Genomic DNA, 18,402 nt, shown 5'->3' with positions numbered 1-18,402 from the left:
ATTGCTGCATGAGGTGTCCAGATGAACTGGACTTTAAATAGCCTCACAATTTCCTACAATCTAATGTAGCAGAAGAGCAACATAATGATTTCTAAGCTCCCAAGGGCACCATGGAGGTAAGGAAGGAACCCCTTATGGGAATTAGGCTCCAACAGGCTGAGATCTGCTTAGACTAGCAATCAAGGATTTTATAGTTTTTGAACAGATCATGAATTTTATAAGCTTAGACAATTTAAAAATTAGACAGGTGAAGCAGTGGTAATGGGAAGCAGACATACCTTTCTCTTTTTATAGTAAGTAGCCCATCAATGCTGTAGCTAAAAATGGATTTCAACCTCTTAATGCTTTTCATGATCTCTTTTCTTATATTTAGTTATCTGTGTTCATTGCTGTATTGTTAGCATCCAGAACAGAGTCTGGCCCGATAAATGCTTGTTGGATGAATGAATCCATACAAGTCCTGCCTCTTAGAGCTTTCATCCACCTTTTGGCATGTTTGTTTGTTAAATGAGTGTTACTTGTTTGATTCCCTGGAAAGGAGAGTCTGAGATGGAGTTTAGTATGTTTAATGTTTATTAAGGAGAGCCTTTAGGAGCAACACCTGTGGAGGGAAGACTAAAGAAGAAGGTTTGGACAGAGGTGGAGGTTGAGCTGCAGTGCTGATCCAAGGACAGTTTCCCCAGAGATTCGGAAGTCAGAGGAGCCCTTTGGAGATATCCTGAGTTCGGCCAAGATCATATTCCTGCATCAATTAGTCACAGATGAGGGCTGTCACAGGAAGGGGTGTGGTCATGGACCAGGTGATCCCCTGCAACGAGGCAATTAAAAAGGGGCCAAGAGATGAAGGCTGTCTGACTTTACCACTCCCAAAGCCGCGTCAAGAAGTCCTTCATTGAAGGAGGAGCTCAGCAGTGTACTATAGTGTCCACTTCATGAGGTAACTGTGTCTTAGAGAGGTTAAATCACTTGTCCATGGTCATACACCTTGGATCTGAATTTAGTTTTGTCTGATACCGGAGTGTAAAATCTTAATATTTTCACTCTATTGTATATGTTAATGTAAGCTTATTCTTAAATTGGTGTGGGTGAGGGGTTGGAGTTAGGAGAACTTACTCTTCGGGCTCCTGGGTTGATACAGAGTGCCGGTCAAGGTGAATGACATTTTGTGGCACACAGCAATCCTTTAAGAGATGCCCCGTGCTCAGCTGGGAACCTGTAGTTGCAGTGTCTTGTAACGAATGATTTGATTAACTTATAACTGTGCTAAGATCACAGTTTGAAATTGCTACCCACCTACCTTTCCACCATGGTGATGTTCTCTAAAATATTACACAGACAAAACTCATTTGGTTCAGCTTGAATTGTAGAGTATATTAAAGTAATTAAAAATCCAGCAATCTAATATTGATTAGATCAGCAGTTTTCAAAGTATTAACACCACCTGGGTGCTTGTAACAAAATTCTTGGGCTCAACTTAGATCTACGGAATCAGAAATGGTGGTGGTAAGGTCCAGGTGATTCTAATGCATGCTAGAATTAGTTTGAGAACTTCTGGGCTAGATGATAATGATAATTAGGAAAAACTGGGTTTATGACTAGCAAATAAACTATATATAAATGATTCCTTTAAAAATGGTTCAAATATTTACTCTATTTTGTTCATAGTATTTGCTTTGCATATTTGACCTCAGCCCTTCCATATGATTATAACTTCTTAATTAGCAAGGTCTGAGTCAATGAAAATTAAAGATTACCCCCTTAGGGGCTTACATCTAGGCACACTGAGTGCAGCTATACAGAGGGTACTACTAATAACAGTTTTAATATTTACCCTTCCCTACTAGAAGGTTAATGGAATCCAAACTGAGTAGATCAAGTATTTAAAACCACTCATGTAATGAATGTGTTGTTAAGCAAGGCCACTTTGTTTTTGTTAAATATTATAAAATTGGTATTTGGACAATCAATGGGCAATCTGGAGAAATTACTCAATATCCCTGTTGGAAAACAATAGCTATCACCTAAATCAGAGTGACTTTAACTTCTTCACTACAGGATTAAAGTTAATGTCTTATACTTGGCCATCTCATGATGAAATGTATTTACAGGAAAGTGAGTCGAAATTGATTGCATGCTGTAAACAACGTGTCGCCCTTTCAGATTCATTTATTTTAAGAAGCACTGAATGCTTGACTATAGGCATTACACTCTGTTAGGCATTGGGGAAGGTGAAGAGGGGTTCTTGACCTCTATCACAAGCTATCTGAGGATATAAGACAGACATGTATGCACTAGCTAAGAAAAAAGTCTGAGTGGGGCAGATTGTGTAATAGGAGACTTCCGGCAGGAGGGGAACTCAGGAACAGAACTTGTTGAAAGATGGATGTGTTGAACAGCTAGAGTTTGAGCTAGTCCTTGAAGCTAGAACTGATTTGAACACGCAGAGAAGAAAGGGAGTATGTTTGGCCAGGAGTGTTGGTGCAGGAAGAGTATAAACAAATCTTCAGAAGGAGTGAAGGTGTCTGCTTTTCTGGGGAATGTGAGGAGGTGGACCAGGCTAGCATGGAGTTGGGACTAAGGTGAAGGAAGTTGTGTAAGTAGGGCAGCCAGCTCTGAAGGCCAAGATGCAAAGATAGGTTTTTCACCAACACTTTCCTGAGAATCATTTGAGGCTCTGGAGTGTTGAATCCAGAAGGATCTGCTGCCTGGCAGGGGTATATGCTATATTCTTCATCTGTCTCTGCTGTACATTAGAATAATATATTTACAGTGCTGACACTGAATCAAGCAAAGGATAAATGGGTTTCAATTTCCTTTAAGAACCCCTAGAAAGTGTATGGCACAAAGATGTTCATTTAAAAAGTCAGGTAAAATAAAATTTTATCAGTTTCAAGATTGACCACCCTTGTGAACTATTTGGATAAATTTATTAAAATCACTACTTTTTTGAAAGACCCAGATGGCCGAAGTTTTAATGAAGTACAGTGTTGAAGTAGGATACTTCTAGTATACGAGTCTTATGAAGACTCATAAGATTTGGTAGATTAGAAAATCCTCAAATTATGGCATATTCATTATGCATGATATTTAAAATATTCCACCATCAAGACTGGGAAGAAAGTTCATCATAAATATATTCTGATATTTTGATGGTTATAGTATTTGCTTTTGTATGCATTCATCCAATAAACATTTGATTTCTTTTTAAAATTTTCATTTATTGAGATATAATTGATGCTGTACAAATTTAAGCCATACAGCATAATGATTTGACTTACATATATTGTTGAAATGATTTAAGTTTAGTTAACATCCATCATCTTATATAGATACCAAAATCAATCAAACAATCAATCAATGTTGTTTTCCTTATGAGAACTTTTAATATCCACTCTGTTAAAAATTGTCAAATATAGGGGCGCCTGGGTGGCGCAGTCGGTTAAGCGTCCGACTTCAGCCAGGTCACGATCTCGCGGTCCCCGAGTTCGAGCCCCGCGTCAGGCTCTGGGCTGAGGGCTCAGAGCCTGGAGCCTGTTTCCGATTCTGTGTCTCCCTCTCTCTCTGCCCCTCCCCCGTTCATGCTCTGTCTCTCTCTGTCCCCCCAAAAAATAAACGTTGAAAAAAAAATTGTCAAATATAATATAAGACGGTATTAACTATAGGGACCATGTTGTGCATTACATCCCTAGTATTTATTTATCTTTGTTTTAAAATTTTTTATGTTTATTTATTTTTGAGAGAGAGAGTATGAGTAGGGGAGGGGCAGAGAGAGAAGAAGACACAGAATCCAAAGCAGGCTCCAGGCTCTGATCTGTCAGCACAGAGCCCGATGCAGGGCCCGAACTCACAAACTTTGAGATCATAACCTGAGCTGAAGTCGGACACTTAACTGACTGAGCCACCCCGGCTCCCCATACTTATTTATCTTTTATAAAATGAGATATACCATTATATTAGTTTTAGGTGTACTCCATAATAATTCAGTATTTGTATACATTGTGAAATGATCAAAGTAAGTCTAGTTAACATCTATCTCCACATCTCATTATAGTTTTTTACTTATGTGGAAGACATTTAAGACGTCAACTTTGAAATATGCAACACAGTATTATTAACATTAATCACCACAATATCTTTATATTCTATCTCCAGGGCTTACTTATTTTATATCTGGAAGTTTATACCTTTTGTTAATGTTTATTTATTTTTGAGAGAGAGAGAGACAGAGTGCAAGCAGGAGAGGAGCAGAGAGAGAGGGAGACACAGAATCCAAAGCAGGCTCTAGGCTCTGAGCTGTCAGCCCAGAGCCTGTTGTGGGGCTCAAACTCACAAACCATGAGATCATGACCTGAGCTAAAGTCGGATGTTCAACTGACTGAGCCACCCAAGAGCCCCTGGAAGTTTGTACCTTTTGACCACCTTCAGTCATATCACCCATCCCCCACCTCTGACTACCATCAGCCTGTTCTCCTTGTCTATGAGTTTGGTTGTTGGTTTTTTGTTTTTTTTTTTTTGCATTTTTTTTTTTTTTTGGATTCCACATTTGCGATCATATAGTATTTGCCTTTCCCTGTCTGACCTATTTTTCTTAGGCTAATGCCCTCAAGGTACACATCATTTTGCAAATGATGAGATTTCCTTCGTTTTACAGCTGAACAATATTCTATTGTGTGTGTGTATATATGTACACACATATATATACATACCTATATATGTGTATATAGATATAGCTATCTCACATTTTCTTTATTCATTCATCAATGGATACTTAGGTTGCTTCCATATCATGGCTATTATAAACAATTCCACAATAAACATGAACTTGCAGAGATCTTTTTGAGTTAGTGTTTTTGTTTCCTTTGGATGAAATCCCAGGAGTGGAATTGTTGGATTATATAGTAGTTCTATTTTTAATTTTTTGAGAAACCTCCATACTGTTTTCCATAGTGGCTACAACAATTTTATTCCCGCCAACAGTGCACAAATGTTCTATTTTCTCTACATCCTCACCAACTCTTGTTATTTCTCTTCTATGTGATAATAGCTATTCTAACAGGTCTAAGGTGATATCTTATTGTGGTTTTGATTTGCATTTCCCTCATAATTAGTAATGTTAAAAATCTTTTCATGTATCTGTTGGCCATCTGCATGTCCTCTTTGGGAAAATGTCTATTCAGATCCTTGGCCCATTTTAATTAGATTCTTCATGGTATTCTTTTTTTAATGAAAGTATAAATAATATACACTATTATATTAGTTTCAGGTGTATAACATTATTTCAACAATTCTTTTTTAAATTTTTTTTAATGTTTGTTTATTTTTGAGGGAGAGAGAGACAGACAGAGCACAAGTGGGGGAGGGGCAGATAGAGGGAGACAGAATCCGAAGCAAGCTCCAGGCTCTGAGCTGTCAGCACAGAGTCTGATGTGGGGCTCGAACCCACGATCTGTGAGATCATGACCTGAGCACAAGTCGGATGCTTAACCAACTGAGCCACCCAGACGCCCAGAATCAATAATTCTATACATTATTCAATATCATGATAATTGTGGTCACCATCTGTCCCCATACAGTGTTATTACAATAGTCCCTATGCCGTACTTTTTATCTCCATGACTTATTTATTTTAAAACTGGAAGTTTGTACCTCTTAAGCTCTTTTATTTATTTTACCCATCTTTCTACCCACCTCCCCTTTGGCAACCACTAGTTTGTTCTCTGTATTTTAGAGTCTGTTTTTTTTTTTTAATTTGTTTCCTTGTTTGTTTTATTTTTAGATTCTACATATAAGTGAAATCATATGGTAATTTGTCTTTGACTTTTTTATTTAGCATAATATCCTCTAAGTCCATCTGTGTTGTCACAAATGGAGAGATCTCATTGTTTTAATGGCTTAGTATTAGTCTATTGTGTATATATAACACTTCTTTTTAAAAATATTTTCTTTTTTCCCAAATGTTTTATTTATTTATTTATTTATTTATTTATTTATTTATTTATTTATTTAGAGAGAAAGAGAGAAACAGAGAGAGAGAGAGAGAGAGAGAGACAAAGAAAGAGAAAGAAAGAGGCAGAGAGAGAGGGAAAGCGGGAATCCCAAGCAGGCTCCATGCTCAGTGTGGAGCCTGACATGGGGTTCAAGCTCATGACCACGAGGTCAAACCTGAGCTGATATCAACAGTCAGACACTTAAGTGACTGAGCCACCCAGGTGTCCCCAACTTCTTTATCCATTCATCTATCGATGGACACTTGGGTTGCTTCCATATCTTGGCGATTGTAAATAATCCTGCAATAAACATAGGAATGAATATATTTTTTCAAATTAGTGTTTTTATTTTCTTCAGTAAACATTCAGTAGTGGGAATATTGGATCACATGGCATTTCTATTTTTAATTTTTAAAAGAACTTCCATACTATTTTCCACAGTGGTTGCACCAATTTACATTCTCATTAACAGTGCATGAAGCTTCCTTTTCCCCACATCCTTGCCAACATTTGTTATTTCTTGTCTTTTTGATTCTAGCCATTTTGACAGGTATAAGAGGGTATCTGAATGTGGTTTTGATTTGCATTTTCCTGATGATTAGTGATTGTAGTCCAATAGTTAATTTTCTTACTTGTTTCCCTTGCCTCAGGAGACATGTAGAAAAATGTTGCTAAAGCCTATGTCCAAAAGATTATCCCCTGTATTTTCTTATAGGAGTTTTATGCTTTATGGTTTCACATTTAGACCTTTAACTGATTTTGAGTTTATTTTTGTGTATGCCATTAAAAAGTTACCCAGCTTCAGTCTTTTGTATATAGCTATCCAGTTTTCCCAGACTGTCTTTTCCCCATTGTATGTTATTGCCTCTTTTGTTATAGACTAATAGACCATATAAGCATGAGTTTATTTCTGGGCTCTCTATTCTGTTCCATGGATCAATGTGTCTGTTTTTGTGCCAGTACCATACTGTTTTGATTACTGTATCTTTGTAGTAGATCTTGAAATCTGAGATTGTGATAGCTCCAGTTTTGTTTTTCCTCAAGATTGCTTTGACTATTCGGGATCTTTTGTGGTCCCATACAAATATGAGTATTATTTGTTCTAATTCTTTGAAAAGTGCTCTTGCTATTTTGATAGAGATTGCATCAAATCTGTAGATTGTTTTGGGTAGTACAGGCATTTTAAAGATATTGATTCTTTCAAGCATGAGCATAGAATACCTTTCCATTTATGTGTGTCATCTTCAATTTCTTTCATTAATGTTTTATAGTTGTCAGAGTATGGGTCTTTCACCTCCTTGGTTAGGTTTATTCCTTGGCATTTCATTATTTTTGATGTAATTGTAAATGGGATTGTTTTCTTAATTTCTCTTTTTGCTACTTCATTATTAGTGTATAGAAACACAGCAAATTTCTGTATATTAGTTTTGTATCCTGTAACTTTACTAAGTTGATTTATCAGTTCTAATACTTTTTTGGTGTAGTCTTTAGGGTGATATACACACACTATATGTATATATATATATGGTATGTCATCTGCAAATGGTTCAGGTTTCTTTCTTCCTTACCAATTTGGATGCCTTTTATTTCTTGTCTTATTGTTGCTGCTAGGTCTTGCAGTACTACATTAAATAAAAGTGAGAGTGAACGTTCTCGTCTTGTTCCTAATCTTAGAGGATAAGCGTTTAGTCTTCAATCATTGAGTATGATGTTAGCTGTGGGTTTTTCCATATATGGCCTTTATTACATTGAGGCATATTCCCTCTAAACCCACTTTGTTTAGAATTTTATTGTGAATGGATGTTGTATTTTGTCAACTGCTTTTTCTGTATCTATTGAGATAATTTTATGGTTTTTATATTTTCTCTGGTGAATGTGATGTATCACATTGATTGATTGGCAAATTTTGAACCACCATTCTATCCCTGGAATAAATACCACTTTATTGTTGTGAATGATTTTTTTAAATGTATTGGTTTTTTTTTTTGTTTTTGTTTTTTGTTTTTTTTCAATATATGATATTTATTGTCAAATTGGTTTCCATATAACACCCAGTGCTCATCCCAAAAGGTGCCCTCCTCAATACCCATCACCCACCCTCCGCTCCCTCCCACCCCCCATCAACCCTCAGTTTGTTCTCAGTTTTTAAGAGTCTCTTATGCTTTGGCTCTCTCCCACTCTAACCTCTTTTTTTTTTTTCCTTCCCCTCCCTCATGGGTTTCTGTTAAGTTTCTCAGGATCCACATAAGAGTGAAAACATATGGTATCTGTCTTTCTCTGTATGGCTTATTTCACTTAGCATCACACTCTCCAGTTCCATCCACGTTGCTACAAAGGGCCATATTTCATTCTTTCTCATTGCCACGTAGTACTCCATTTAAATGTATTGTTGAATTCAGTTTGCTAATACTTTATTGAGTTTTGCATCTATGTTCATTAGACATATTGATTTGTGTTTTCTTTTTTCTGGTGTTTTCATCTGCCTTTTGTTTGATTCCAGTATAGTAAGTTATACAGTGTTATATTAGTTTCAGGTATACAATACAGTGACTCAACAATTGTATACATTACTTAGTGCTCATCATGATAAGTGTACTCTTTAATCCCTATGGCCTATTTCACCCATTCCTCCACCCACCGCCCCTCTAGTAATCATCAGTTTGTTTTCTATAATAGTATAATTCTTGGGGTGCCTGGGTGGCTCAGTCCATTAAGCATCTGACTTCAGCTCAGGTCATGATCTTGTGGTTCATAAGTTCGAGCCCCACGTCGGGCTCTGTGCTGACAGCTCAGAGCCTAGAGCCTGCTTAGGATTCTATGTCTCCTCTCTCAGCCCCTTACCCACTCATGCTCTGTTTCTCTTTGTCTCAAAAATAAATAAACACAAAAAAAATTTTAAAAAGGAGTGCCATTCTTGGTTCGCCTCTTCATCTTTTTGTTTTTTATCTTCTTTGTTTCTTATATTCCATATGAGTGAAATCATATGGTATTTGTTTTTCTCTGACTTATTTCACTTAGCATTATACTTTCTAGCTCCCTCGATGTTATTGCAAATGGCAAGATTTCATTCCTTTTTATGATATTTGTGTGTGTGTGTGTGTGTGTACATATGTATACCCCACATCTTCTTTATCCATTCACCTGTTGATGGACACTTGGGTTGCTTCCATAATTTGGCCATTGTAAATGGTGCTGCAATAAACATAGGAGTTCATGTCCCTTTCAGTTAGTGTTTTTGTATTTTGGGGGTAAATAGTAGTGTGATTACTGGATTGTAGGGTAGTTCTATTTATAACTTTTTGAAGAACCTCCATACTATTTTCCACAGTGGCTGCACCAGTTTGCATTCCCACCAACTGTGTAAGAGAATTTGTTTTTCTCCACATTCTTACCAATATCTGTTTCTTGTGTTGTTGATTCTAACCATTCGGAGAGGTATGAGGTGATATCTCATTCTGGTTTTGATTTGCATTTCCCTGATGGTGACTGATGTTGAACATCTTCCCATGTGTCCATTGACCATATGTACGCCCTCTTTGGAGAAATGCTTATTCATGTCTTCTGCCCGTTTTAAAATTGGTTTATTTGCTTTTTGGGTATTGAGTTGTACCAGTTTTTTGTTTATTTTGGATACTAACCCTTTATCAGATATATTATTTGCAAATATCTCCTCCTATTCTGTAGGTTGTCTTTTAGTTTTGCTGATTATTTCCTTCATTGTGCAGAAGGCTTTTATTGTGATATAGTCCCAAGAGTTTATTTTTGCTTTTATTTCCCTCACCTCAAGACAAATTTTTTGGCTCATATCATGGAAGTTACTACCTGTGCTCTTTTCTAGGACTTTTATGGTTTCAGGTCTTATATTTAGGACTTTAATCCATTTTGAATTTATTTTTGTGTATGATATAAGAAAGTGGCCCAGTTTCATTCCCTTGCATGCAGCTGTCCAGTTTTCTCAACACAATTTGTTGAAAAGATTGTCTGTCTTCTACTGGATATTCTTTCCTGCTTTGTTGAAGATTAGTTGGTCATACATTTGTGGGTCCATTTCTGGGTTCTGGGTTCTGTACCATTGATCTATGTGTCTGTTTTTGTGCCAGTGCCATACTGTCTTAATGATTACAGCTTTGTAATACAGCTTGAAGTCTGGAATTGTGATGCCTCCAGCTTTGGTTTGCTTTTTGAGGATTGCTTTGGCTATTCAGGGTCTTTTCTAGTTCCATATAAATTTTAGGACTGTTTGTTCTAGCTCTGTGAAGAATGCTGGTGTTCTTTTGATAGGGATTGCATTGAATATGTAGATTGCTTTGGGTAGTATCGACATTTTAGCAATATTTGTTCTTCCAATTCATGAGCATGGAATGTTTTTCCATTTTTTTGTCTTCAATTTCTTTCATAAGTTTTGTATAGTTTTGGGTGTGTAGATTTTTTACTTCTTTGGTTAGGTTTATTCCTAGATATTTTGGTGCAGTTGTAAAGGGGATCAATTCCTCAATCTTTCTCTTGCGTCATTATTGGTGTATAGAAATGCAACTGATTTCTGTGCATTGATTTTATATCCTGTGACTTTGCTGAATTCATGTATCAGTTCTGGCAGGTTTTCCACATAGAGTATCATGTCTGTGGAGAGTGAACGTTTGACTTCCTCCTTGCTGATTTGGATGCCTTTTATTTCTTTATGTTGTCTGATTGCTGAGGCTAGGACTTCCAACACTATGTTGAATAACATCCTTGTTGAATGGACATCCTTGTCGTATTCCTGACTGTAGGGGAAAAGCTCTCAGTTTTTCCCCTTTGAGGATGATTTTAGCAGTGGGTCTTTCGTATATGGCCTTTATGATCCTGAGGTATGATCCTTTTATCCCTACTTTCTTGAGGGTTTTTATCAAGAAACGATGCTGTATTTTGTCAAATGCTTTTTCCGCATCTGTTGAGAGGATCATGTGGTTCTGACCCTTTCTTTTATTAATATGATGTATCACATTGATTTGTGGATATTGAACCAGCCCTGCATCACAGGAATAAATCCCACTTGATTATGCTGAATAATTCTTTTAATGTATGGTTGGATCTGATTTGCTAGTATCTCGTTGAGAATTTTTGCATATGATCATTACTTTAAATTTTTATCAGGCATATTACTTATTTCTCTTTTGCTTAGATCTGTTGTAATTTTGTCCTATTCTTTCGTTTGGGACATATTTCTCTGTCTTCTCATTTTGTCCACCTCACCGTGTCTGTTTCTGTGTGTTAAGAAGGTCAGATACATACATCTTCTGCTCTTCAGAGTAGAAGACATATGAAGAAGAGGTCCTATAGTGACCTCCAGTGCAATGTCTCCTGTTCATCAGAACCTGGCTCTTCAAAGGAGTCTCCTATGTGTGTTGCTTGCATCCTGCTATTGAATCTGAATCGCTTTTCCTTTCACTCCAGACATCTGCACTGACTCTGCCTGTGATGGACTGTGCTTGCTCTCTGTGATACTAGTGAGCCCCAGGCAGGCTGGCTTTGAGGGGCTGTGACAGCAGAAGGGCTCAGGTGCTGGGTGGCACTGTTAGCAAGATTTGCACTGAGCCACTAGTCCTGCTCTATTCCTCACAGCCCAGTGGCCACTGGGGGCATGAAATGCAGCAGCTGTAGTGGTCAGCGGTCTGCAGCATCTTCTCCTGCAGTGGCTGGGTGCAGCATCTATGCTCCCAGTGTCTATGTGCACAATGGCTGGGTAAGAAGTATGGCAACTGTGGTGTGTCACATCTGTGCATACAGTAGCTGGGTAGGGTGTGCGGGCTTTAGCAAGATTTGCACTGAGCCCAGGGCCAAGGCCGGCAGGCTTGGAGTCCTCAGGGAGAACTCATGGGTAGGCACACTGCTAACAGGTTGAATAGCAAGTGTCTGTTCATTGTTGCCTCCCACACGTGGCTCTGTGTTCATGCTGAGGGGTGGGGGAGGAAAATGTCACCTGCCAGCTACTTTGTTCCCCTTCCCCCAACATGCTCCCAAATCAATATAAACAGAGCTCCTTCCCATTGTGTAAGCTGTTGTTTCTATGTTACTTCTCCTTGGACTACCGTTTCTTTAAGGGTGGAGACTGGCTATCACTCCCCCTCCTGGCTTGCCCAGTGCTGAGTCAGCTGGCTTGTTTTTCTAGAGATTTTTAAAAATGTTTTCATTATTTTTGAGAGAGGGAGATTGATTGTGAGTGGGGGAGAGACAGAGAGAGGGGGAGACACAGGATCTGAAGCAGGCTCGGAGCTGTCAGCACAGAGTCTGACATGGGGCTCCAACCCACAAGTCTTGAGATCATGACCTGAGGTGAAATCTGATGCTCAACGGACTGGGCCACACAGGTACCCCTAAGTCAGCTGACTTTTAAAGTCCCCTGAAAGCAGGGAATTCAGTCCCTTCTAGTTTCCAAGGCCAGACATGGGAATTCATTTTCCCCATGTGGCCTCCCTGGTGCTTTCCCCTCAGCATGACTGCAGCCCCCTCCCTCCTGCAGGCAGATCCTAACCACTGTTTCTGCCCTTCCTAACCTCTCCAATGCAGCTTCTTATCTACATTTAGTTGTAGAGTTTGTTCTGCCCATCTTTGGATCACTCTCCAGTTTATTTACTTGGATGTGAGTGATAAATCTAGCTGTAAAGCTGGGATGAGGTGAGCTTAGGGTTCTCCTACTCCACCACCTTCCCAAGCCCCTCTCCAGCATGATACCAGTTTTGTTTTGTTTTTTCAAGATTGCTTTGGCTATTCAGTGTCTTGTGGTTCTGTACAAATTTTAGGATTGTTTGTTCTAGTTCTGTGAAAAATGCTGTCAGTATTTTGATAGGGATTGCATTAAGTCTGTAGATTGCTTTGAGTAGTATGGACATTTTAACAATATTTGTTCTTCCAATGCATGAGAGTTGCTAGTGATTCTTTATGTTAATTTTGTTTCCTACAACTTTACTGAATTCATTGACTAGATCTAACAATTTTTTAGTAATTGTAGTCAGTCTTTATAGATTTTCTCTATATAAAATCATCTGTAAATAGAGACAATTTTACTTCTTCCTTTGCATTTCTGATGTCTTTTATTTCTTACCTGATTGCTTGGGATAGGACTTCAATTACTGTGTTGAATAGGAATGGTCATAGTCGTCACCTTTGTTCTTGTTCTTAGAGGAAAAGCTTTTCAGCCTTTCACTGTTGAATATGATATTAGCTGTGGGATAGTCATATGTGACCTTTATTATGTTGAAATATGTTCCTTCTATACCTAATTTGTTAGGAGTTATTATGAACAAACGTTGAATTTTGTCAAAAACTTGGTGTTACCTACTGATATAATCATATGCTTTTTTTTCTTTCATTCGATTAATGTGATGTATCATATTTATTGAATTGTGTATGTTGAATCATCATTGCACCCAGAGATAAATCCCACCAGATCCTGGTGAATGATAATACTCTTAACGTGCTGCTGAATTCAGCTTGCTAGTATGTTCTTGAGAATGTTTGCCTCTTATTCATTAGGGACATTGGCCTCTAGTTTTCTTTCCCTTATAGTGTCCCTTTTCCGATTTTGGTATCAGAGTAACCTGACCTTGAAAAATGAGTTTTGAAGTCTTCCATCTTCTTTGATTTTTTTTGGAAAGATATGCGAAAGATTGGCATTAATTCTTGCTTAAATGTTTGGCAAAATATACCATTGAAGCTGTTGGGCCTGGAGCTTTTCTTTAGTGGGAAAATTTTGATTACTGGTTTAATCACCTTACTAGAAATTGTTCTGTTCACATTTTTTTTCTTCAAGTTTATTTATTTATTTTGAGTGAGACACAGAGTGCAAGCACAGAAAGGGCAGAGAGAGAGGGGGACATAGGATCCATAGGCTCCACACTGACAGCAGACAGCCTGATGCAGGGCTTGAACTCATGAACCCCAAGATCATGACCTGAGCAGAAGTCAGATGCTTAACTGACTGAGCCACCCAGGCGGAGTTCCTAGTCTGTTCAGATTTTCTATTTCTTCCTGACTCAGTCTTGGTAAGTTACATGTTTCTAGGAATTTTTTTCATTTATTCGAGGTATTCCAGTTTATTGGCATGTAATTTTTCTTAGTTGCCTCTTATGATCTTTGCATTTCTGTGTATTCAGTTGTAATGTCTCCTTTCTCATTTATAACTTTGCTGATTTGGGTCTTTTCTTTTTCCCTTGGTCAGCCTTGCTAAAAGTTTGTCAATTTTAACAAAACTAAGAGTTGATTTTATGAAAAGATAATCTTTTGAATTGTTTACTGTTCTCTTATTTCTGTTCTAATCTTTATTATTTTGTTCTTCTGTTAACTTTGGGCTCAGTTTGTTCTTCTGTTTCTAGCTCCTTAGGGTGTAGAATTAGGTTATTTGAGGTATTTCTTGTTTATTAATGTAGGCATTTACTGTTGTGAACTTCCCTCTTAGAACTGCTTTGCTGCATTCCGTAAGTTCCAGTATGTTGTATTTCCACTTTCATTTGTCCCAAGATATTTTTAATTTCTTTTTTGATCCAGGTTGTTAAGGAGAGTGTTGTTTAATCTCTGTGCATTCATGAATTTTCCAGTTTCCCTTTTTTATGGATGTGTAGTTTCATACCATTATGGACAAAGAGAATACTTGGTATGATTTCAATCTTTCTGAACGTGCAAAGACTTATTGTGTAGTTTAACATAGGGTCTATCCTAGAAAAAGTTCCATGTGCATTTGAGAAGAATGTGTATTCTGGTATTGTCAGATAGATGTTCTCCATAGGTCTGTTATGTCCATTTGGTCTATAGTGTTATTCAAATCTGCCATTTTCTTATTGATTTTCTGTCTGGATGATCTATCCATTATTGAAAGGGGTATTGAAGTCTCTAACTAGTAGTGTATTGCCATTCATTTCTCCTTTTAACTCTATTACCTTTGATTTAAACTTTTTTTTAATGTTTATTTTTGAGAGAGACAGAGACAGAACACAACTGGGTTAGGGGCAGAGAGAGAGGGAGGCACAGAATCAGAAGTAGGCTCCAGGCTCCAAGCTGTCAGCACAGAGCCTGATGTGGGACTCAAACCCACGAACTGTGAGATCGTGACCTGAGCCGAAGTCGGACGCTCAACCAACTGAGCCACCTAGGCGCCCCTACATTACCTTTGGTTTATATGTTTAGGTGTTCTGATGCTGGGTGCAAATATTTACAATTATTATATTTTCTAGATGGGTTAACCCCTTTATCATTATATAATGACTCCTTTGCCTCCTTTTACCATTTTAACACCTATTTTTTTCTGATAAGTATAGCTACCTTTTGGGTTGTTTTGTTGGTTACCATTTAATTGAAATATCTTTTTCTTTCTCTTCAGTCAGTCTATGTGTGTCTTTTAGGCAGCATATAATTGGATTTTGTTTTTATTCAGCCATCCTGAATCAGGCATCCCACCAAGTTCCCTGGTCATGGCTCTGCAGATAAACAAAGCCACTGGTTGGGATTATTTCTTGGGCATTGCAGTTAGGAACTCAATTTTCCAAGATCTGACTGCTGGTTGTTGCAAGCTCCTCCCTGTCCTCCATCACAATCAGGTTCCCAGTGGTCAAGTTCTGCATGTTCCCCTGCAATTCCTGTGGGGCAAAATTAGAATAAGGACTCCTAAGAAGTGACCCACAATACTGGGGGTGCTGGATGTTCACACTGAGCTCTCTTTTCCCCCTGAAAGAACTGCAGGCTCAGAGGAGACCTCTTGGCATAGCACTGTACCAGCCTGGAAGAGGGGCAATCTGGTCAGCGAGTAGCTGTTCCTCTTACCCTTCTAATGTGGTCGTTTTTGGTCCCCATAGTACAGGGGGTGCTTCAGCATCACTGTTGCATTCTAAGTTTCTCTCTGTGGTCTTATCCATGAATGGTTGTTAGTTTTCTTCTTGTGAGGGGGAACAAAGAGAGGAACCTATGTCTCCAATTTGGTGATGTTATTCCTAACACTTGATTTCTTATTAAGTACATCAGAAATTCTCTTCTCTTTCTTTGCCTTCCTCCTCCCTACAAGCCTAAAGACATCTTAAGATATTCACCACATTTTCCTTGTACCCCAAACAGGGAATCAGGAATTGTGATTGACAGAAACACTTGGAATAGCAAAGGCAGGACACCACAGGCAGAAAAAGGTTTTGGTCACGGAGTTAAGTTCAGTTTATGCTCAGACCAGGGAGAAAGTTGCACTTAATAAATGTTTACTTCTTTATCCTGATCAGTGCCTTTGGTAATCCTCTGCCTAGCTGTGACTGTTCATGGCCCATTCCAAACCCAAAGAGGAACTCACAATTCTTTGCCCCCACTGTTCTACCTGCCCCAAGGATTTATTGGGCCATGATGCTTGGGGTGGAGCTTCAGGCATACTGAACAAAAGTGACAAGCTGAGTCAGTATGGCAAGTTGTCTTATTGGAATCTCTTTGCATTTCATCTCTGGAGACTTTTCATGGAAATTCCTTTTCCCTGGGGCTGCTGTGAAAAAGTTCACAGACTTCTCAGCCAGTGATGGAAAAGAAAACTCTTTCAATGGCTTTTTGTCTCAGTTTCCATAAAGTGTATCTCCTTAGTTTAGGCCCTGCTAGGGTTAGGACTTCACTCCCAGGAACATCAGGTCATAGAGAAAACTAAGAAATGGTTGAAGTTCTACCCTGTCCAATGCCACTCTGACTGCTGGTACTATATAGGCTAAGAAAACACCTAAGGTCTTTGGGAATCAACCGGCTTACGTGAATACATATCTAAACTAGGACAGTGTTTGATGGACCTGGTAATGGGAGCATTTCATCTCCTTAACTCACATAGGCAAGATGATAACATAGTTCAAGGGCAGGTTCTGCTCTCTTTAGAAAAGAGTTAACCACAACAGGCATTGTTTAGAAACCCTTTTTTTTTTTTTTAAACAGATGTATGGCCTCTTCCAAAGATTAGCAGACCAAATTAATCAGGGCATTTAAAACATCATACGTAAGTGTCATTGGCTATGTTTCATATTTCCTCAACAAAGTTATGTCAATGATATTTTCCAAGTTCTTCTGAGAGATCTCTAATTAGTTGGCTTGATATTCTAAAAAAGTAGCCTAGAAACAAGATGGAAAAAAAAATGTACTCTGTCTGAAGTGATTTCTCAGGAGTGTGTGGGAGTAATAAACCTTCCTTTAAAGATCTCACTCTAATTTCTCTTATTCTATGAGAAAAAAATATGACAGAATTTCAGAAGACCCAACTGAAAATATTCCATGTGCATAAATTTATTTTAAATTTTATTGCATCACATTATACAAGCATTAAACATGGCTTCATGTTGATGACTATTTAAATGTGAAAATTTGTCATTCATGTCAGTACCCTTTGGCTATTTACAAGTAAGGAATTTCTATGTACTTTATATATCTCTGTATTTGTATGTACATATGTAAGAATACATGACTATACATATGTACACACAGAAATACATCTATGGCCATACACATAGCTATAGATATGTCATATATAATAATCTCCTCAGAAAGATCTGAAATTAAAAAAAAAGAAAAAGTTGTAAACAGGGTCTTGTCTGTATCATTCAGTGACGTGGAATTAGGACCATATAATGACATTCTAGGAATGTGTGTCCAGGTGTCTGAATACCCTTATTAGCCCAGTGTCTGTAAAATTCACATGGGACAGAATGCAAAAAAGGTAGCAAACAGGCTGAAAAACAGGCCCAGTATACAAGTTCCCCTTGGTTTTAAAAACTTGAGAATGTAACTGCCCATGATGTGCATGCTTGCTTGGTCAAGAATGGTCTATGGATAGAGAGCAATTGTGTGCTGCAACGTGATTTCACAGCAGCATGATTTCCCAGGTAGTCCTTTAAGGGTGCTGACTCCCCTGCTGCTGCCAATGTCTGCGACATGCACTGCGGTTGCATTTTAGTCATTCACTTGAATGTGCTTTTGCACAGCTGGGAGAAGTAAACAGGTTTCAGGTCCTTGGCTTGGAAATGAACTGTTACCTAGAAAGAAGAAAGAAGGCATTGAAACCCCATGTACACACAATGGCTTAAGAACACGGTGTGCAATGGTTTATTTGTACTCACCATGAATCAAAGGCATTGAAAGAATTTGCAACCCCAAACTGAGTCAGGTATGGTATAAACATTATTGTGTCTGCTTTACAGATGAACAGACTGAGTCAGAAAGGCAGTCTGAAGCAAGGTGACATCCTGCCAACTGTTGGAGGAATAAGACAGACAAATACTATGCTTTCAAGCAAAAATTAGAAATGGCCTCTGGGGAGAAAGCAACCCATAATGATGAGGCCAGAAAAAACTCCCAATTGGTTACTAGCCTTATAGCCCAGTGCAGCCCCTAGAAGTGTAGGTAATGCTGCTTACTGCACCTTGGTCTTGGCTACTGGAGC

General features: G+C 38.3%; 1 protein-coding gene and 1 long non-coding RNA gene across 6 annotated transcripts in view; one reads left to right on the top strand and one right to left on the bottom strand.

Moving 5' to 3' along the window:
- The first annotated feature begins 615 nt into the window (after positions 1-615).
- The window catches only part of LOC123386705, a 39,346-nt gene continuing 21,559 nt past the window's right edge, over positions 616-18,402 (top strand). Inside the window, exon 1 of the long non-coding RNA XR_006601008.1 lies at positions 616-937. This is a non-coding gene — a long non-coding RNA (uncharacterized LOC123386705). The remainder of the gene's footprint in view (positions 938-18,402) is intronic.
- The window catches only part of ANO4 (anoctamin 4), a 416,845-nt gene continuing 415,676 nt past the window's right edge, over positions 17,234-18,402 (bottom strand). For all 5 annotated transcript variants that reach the window (XM_045062224.1, XM_023257365.2, XM_023257364.2 and 2 more), the window contains one exon: positions 17,234-17,995. The gene's annotated coding sequence lies outside the window, so the exon portion shown is untranslated. The remainder of the gene's footprint in view (positions 17,996-18,402) is intronic.

Source organism: Felis catus, chromosome B4 (genome assembly GCF_018350175.1).
Source record: "Felis catus isolate Fca126 chromosome B4, F.catus_Fca126_mat1.0, whole genome shotgun sequence".
NCBI lineage: Eukaryota > Metazoa > Chordata > Mammalia > Carnivora > Felidae > Felis > Felis catus.
The sequence above is the reverse complement of the archived record's forward strand: the minus strand, read 5'-3'. Positions and strand labels throughout refer to the sequence as shown.